Below are 5,127 nucleotides of genomic sequence, written 5' to 3'. Positions count from 1 at the left end.
GTCACTAGCGCAACGGCGCACCCTGTTCCGCGCCCTCCCCCCCTCCCGCCTCCCGCGCTGCCTCCGCCCCGCCCCGCCTCCCGGGGACAGCGTGACAGTCACTCATTCCCAGGAGCCGGGCCCTGTCCCGCCGGCCCAACCTGTCCCGCGAGGCGCGGCTTGGCGGCACAGCCAGCCTTGGGGGCTGGCCTGTTCCCTGCGGGCCCCAGCCCTCTGCCCTCGCGGCCCCGCGCTTCCGCCCAGCCCTGAGCCCGCGCTCCGCCCCGCCCGGGCCCCGCCGCGCGCTGTTGCCAGATCCTTGGGGAAGGAAGGGCAGCTCTGCCCGCCGCGTGCTTTGCTCCTTTGCGGGCCCACTGCTCAGCGTCCAAAAAACACAGCCTGGGCTCTGCAAGGGGAGGGTGGGGTGGGGATCCGGGGCACCTCGGGCCATCAATGACCCGCTGGGGCGGAAAGAGCTGCCCCAGGGCAAGGTGGGCGGGGCCGGGCCCTGTGGCCACAGCGAAGCCCCTCCTCGCCAGCCGAGTGCTCCACCCCCTGAGGAAAAAAAGAAAAAGATCTTCTGTGGGTGGGGGAGCCGCCATGCTGGGCCTCGTTGAGCACACGAGGGCTGCTGCGAGCATGCCCCCTGCATGCGCCTGCTTTGTGCATTGGGTCCAGGAGAATGTCCCCCCTCGGAGGGTGGCCCCTAGCCTTCTGGGACTTTTCTTAGAAAGCCAGAAGAACAACCCCCTCCCAACCTTGCCCTACAACACACTGGAAATTAATGTTTTGAAGCAAGCACTCAAACCCAGATCTGTCGATGTCCTAGCCCATCATTTCCCATGCCCTGTGCAGCTCATCCACGGTGCCTTATCTGTTTCCCTGCACACCGTGTGGCAACCTGTGGGGGCTTCCTAGCTGTGGATGTGGCTGCAAATGGTTTTCTTTCAGAGAAGTGATGGCTGCTAACAGAGCTCTGCCTTGGAGCAGACACTAACTACCAATCTCCAGTAGGGGCCACAAAATCTCAGCCTTACCCATGGATAGGTTTTCCCATTGTTCAAGGCACCCACCAAAAAAAAAAAAAAAAAAGCATCTGTAGAAGCTAAACAGCACATGAACTTAGTGAAGTCCATTGCTAATCATGCCATTTGCATACTCACATCCACAATGGCTTCCTGCTGCAGCAAACTAAACATTCTGAGCTGAACATGAGGTCTTCTACCATGTGATTTTTCCAGTCCTTGCTCTCACCTTGTGTATATTACCTCCTGCAGGCTATCATCTTTAGGAGATTTGCTGTTGCCCAGCCTTTGGTCACATGGCCCCTTTCCCTACAGGCCCTGCCCTCCCAAGCCCCTTTCAGGCCTTGCTGTCCATTATGGGTTTGTTAGGACTGTGTCATCCATTCTGTAGCTGCTGCTTCTTGTAAATTTTATTTTATTGTCAAGGTGATGTAGAGAGGGGTTACAGTTACAAATGTAATGTAGTGAGTACAATTCTTGTCACACTAGTTAGCTCCTTCATTTCTTTCCCACCTTCCCTCCTTCCCAGTCTCCCACCACCCCAAGTTGTACAGTTACTTTTCAACACATTGTATTGTGAGTATCACTGTTGCATTGGATTAGCTTTTCAAGTACAATGTATGTGTCTCCCTTAAAGGCAAGGCCTGTGTTCTGTTCTGCCACCCTTTGCATCCCAAAGTGCTTTGCTCCTGGTGCAAATAAGGAAGATATTCCTTATTTGGATGAGTGCTTCCTTGCTCGTGTGTCTGTTGTGGAAGCCCCTGTTGCTTTAAGCTGCTTCAGGGGAAGGAAGTGTGAGAGCAGAAGCAGGTCCAGGGCCCTCTGTGTAGAAGTGGAGAATCTGGTGGCAGGAGCTGAGGGGTGGTTACCTGTAGCTCCTGCGCAGGTCTGCAGGTCTCAGCCCTTTCTCACTTCTGCAGTCATGCAGTTTCCCTGACTGCAGCTCTGACCTGGCGAGCCATGCTTGAGAGCTCTGCTGATTCCCAGGGAGAGCAAGGCAGGGTAGATGTTGTCAAAGATGCAGGACTGAGTCCCTCTCTCTGCTGGACAGACCTTCCTACACACTACCACATTCTGCCCTTCCTGTGGCTATTCTCCTTGCCACCTGAGAGTCAAGATCATTCAGGAACCGTTCTCATTATTATTGCCCTTTCATTTTTTGCCAGTACTGGGGCTTGAACTCAGGGACCTATTGCTTGGGAGGCTTTACCTGCTCATAACTGGCACTCTACCAGTTGATCCACACCTCTTGCCCAGCTATTTGCTAATCCATTGGAGATGGATTCTCCAGGACTTTTCAGCCCTGGATGACTTCAGTCTTCAGTCCTCTCAGCCTCAGCCTCAGCCTCCTGCGTAGCGACCGTTACAGGCATGGGCCAGCACCCAGCACACTGCTTGTGCCAATTGGAGATGTATTAGCTAACTTTATCAGCTTCCTCAGTTGGCTCAGCACCAGAACTCTTCACTTTCTCCAAGTGAGGTCCAAGGAAAGCCTGTGAGCAACATTTTATAGAGGAGGAATATAGACTAATAGAATTCCAGGGTTACCTCAAAAAAAGATTTGGGAAAAAGGCAGATGAAGAAACTGTAGCTTTTAGAGACACCCCCAAATGACATATAATTAGCTCCTGCTGCTATGTAAGGTCTCTTTCTCCCTTAATAAAAACCATCCAGCAAACCCCAGTCCTCCCTCACTAAACTCACTAAAGCAGCTTCCGTCATAGTTGCTTTACCCCTTAGTTGTCCTCGCAGTCATAAGAAAGTCATAAGCAAGGACTTGCTCCTTCCATGTTACTCCCTGCAGGTCTGAGGTCAGTGCTTTATCCCATGGCAGATAATTAGGCAGGAGGAAAATACATAAGAATATTGTGTATTGGAACACTATAAATGTTTACTTAATTTCTTATTGGTCTTAACAAGCTGATAAAGAGAGGTTAGCATACTGACTTACCTTGCATTCCCACTAAAATCAAGGTTTCTGTTGCTTTGCAGATTCGTTATATAAAATACTTTGAACTAATGCAAAATACGTTGAACTGGAGCTTACCCCCTAGAATAAAACTCAAAATACATAAAATTATTGTCTACTCTATCCAAGGTAAGTGCTTTAGAATCGAAGGATGGGACCGGAGGACACACCCACTGTTTGAGAGGGCTTGCTTATGGACATGTGCCTAGATGATCATAACTCATGATCCCCACACATGAACTCCACTCTGGAGCTGCCCACTGGGCAGGCGATGCTTGGCCCATGTCAGCAGCTCTTAGGTGTCTTTCTGCTTCCTTAGCCAATTTCCCCTTGAGGGGACGGGGGCTCCATCCCCTTGCCCCTCTTCTCATGGTTCCCAGCCTCAGCTCAGGGTAGGTGACTTTAGGAGAGGAGACCCGTGAGAGCTTGAGATTGCTTCTTTCCCAGACCCACGTCTAGTTCACATTGCCTCTAGGCAGCAGTGTCCCTACATTGTTTTCTCAAGTCCTTTTTGCTCATCACAATATCCTTCTTTCCCTCTTCCCTTGAACTCTGAGCATCTCATTCCCAGCACTCCATCGAGATGCCCTAAACAACATGGGTGATAGCAGAAAAGAGAAATAGGTGCACAGATTGTAAAAAGCCAACTACAAGCTGGGTGTTGATAAGGCTCACAGCTAAAATCCTAGCTACTTGGGAGACAGAGCTCTAGAGAAGCAGTTTGAAGTCAGCCCAGGCAGAAAAGCCTGCGTATCCATCGGCAACATCACTAGAGAAGTAGGGGTGGAGGCTCATGAAGTGATGAGTGCCAGTGAGGTACGCTGAGCAAGCTCAGGGCTCTGAGTTCAAACTCTGGTACCTGGAAAGAAAAAAAGTTGATCACAGTTTTGGATTACAGAACCGGTACTACAGAGAAGCTTCCCAAAGGGCAGCTTGGACCCACACACACCTAAATCTCCATGAAGATGGAAGGGTGGGAGAAAGTGGTGTTCTACCAGAGTCCCTTAGCTACTACCGAGGTGCTACCTACCTCCAAAGAAATGAGACTGCCTGTGTTCAGCCTCTTGTCCCCTCTGGGAGGACAGGCACATTCACTACCTCCACAGGGTTCCCCCCAGGGCTGGCTCGAACTGCCATCCTCTCAATCTCACCCTCCCCAGCAGCTAGGACTATAGGCATAAGCCACCAATACCTAGCTGCTCAAGTTATTGTGGACCCCACTTTTTGCCAAACTGGCCTAGAAAACTTGTGAAAGAGGTGATTTGTTTTGCTCTGTGCTCTAACAAGTCTGTCTTTTTACTTTACTTTTTGAGGTATTGGCCTTGGAGATGGAACCGATCTGAGAGCAGAAATAATAATGCAGCACAAGACCGTATTTGTTTGCAATGTAGAAACTTGTGTGGTGAGTGAAAGCATTTGAACTGAGAATTCTGGTGTTTGCTTCAAAGCTCACAGTCAAGCAGATATGTTGCTCTCCTGAACCATCACTCACCACACAGACGCATGCTGCCCTCGGTTTCCCAGCTTAGTGTTGCTGAGCTCTGAGGCCAACCAAAGCCTTGTTCCAGACAGGCCTTGCAAGACTTTTCCCAAAATTGCTTCAGTTCACGGTTCCTTTGTCTTCACTTGCCCACAAATGCTAGGCATGTCCCCAGAAATCAGTCCAGGTTTTAAATTCCTGTGTCTGGTCAGGATTTGCCATATTATCTTCCTTTTGGTCATTTTTTGGGTCATTTATTGTAGAGCACTGATCCTCCAATTTAGTGTTCTTGAAGATCACGCTGGCTTTGTGAAGTGGAGCTTCTGCCTCCTAAGTAGGATTCAGGAAATCAGGAATGGGCACAGAAGCTCTTAGCTCAACAGAGTCCTCAGTGACGCAAACTCAGATGCGCGAGGTCTGTCACCATGAGACACAGGGAGAGAGCATGTAGCATGTGGACTGAGGAGAAACCGCTCCACACACAGCAGTGGGGGAGACAGTACTGGACTGTAATGTTGCAGAAATGCTCAGGACTGTAGACCTTTCCTGGAAGACATAAGCAAGTTGCCTTTGTGACCCAAAAGTGAACTTTTAAAATTCCTTCTCAGGTTCCTCTTATAAGTTCTACACACACAGACACACACAGACACAGACACAGACACAGACACACACAC

Source organism: Perognathus longimembris, chromosome 3, assembly GCF_023159225.1.
Source record: "Perognathus longimembris pacificus isolate PPM17 chromosome 3, ASM2315922v1, whole genome shotgun sequence".
Lineage (NCBI taxonomy): Eukaryota > Metazoa > Chordata > Mammalia > Rodentia > Heteromyidae > Perognathus > Perognathus longimembris.
Note: the sequence above shows the minus strand (reverse complement) of the source record.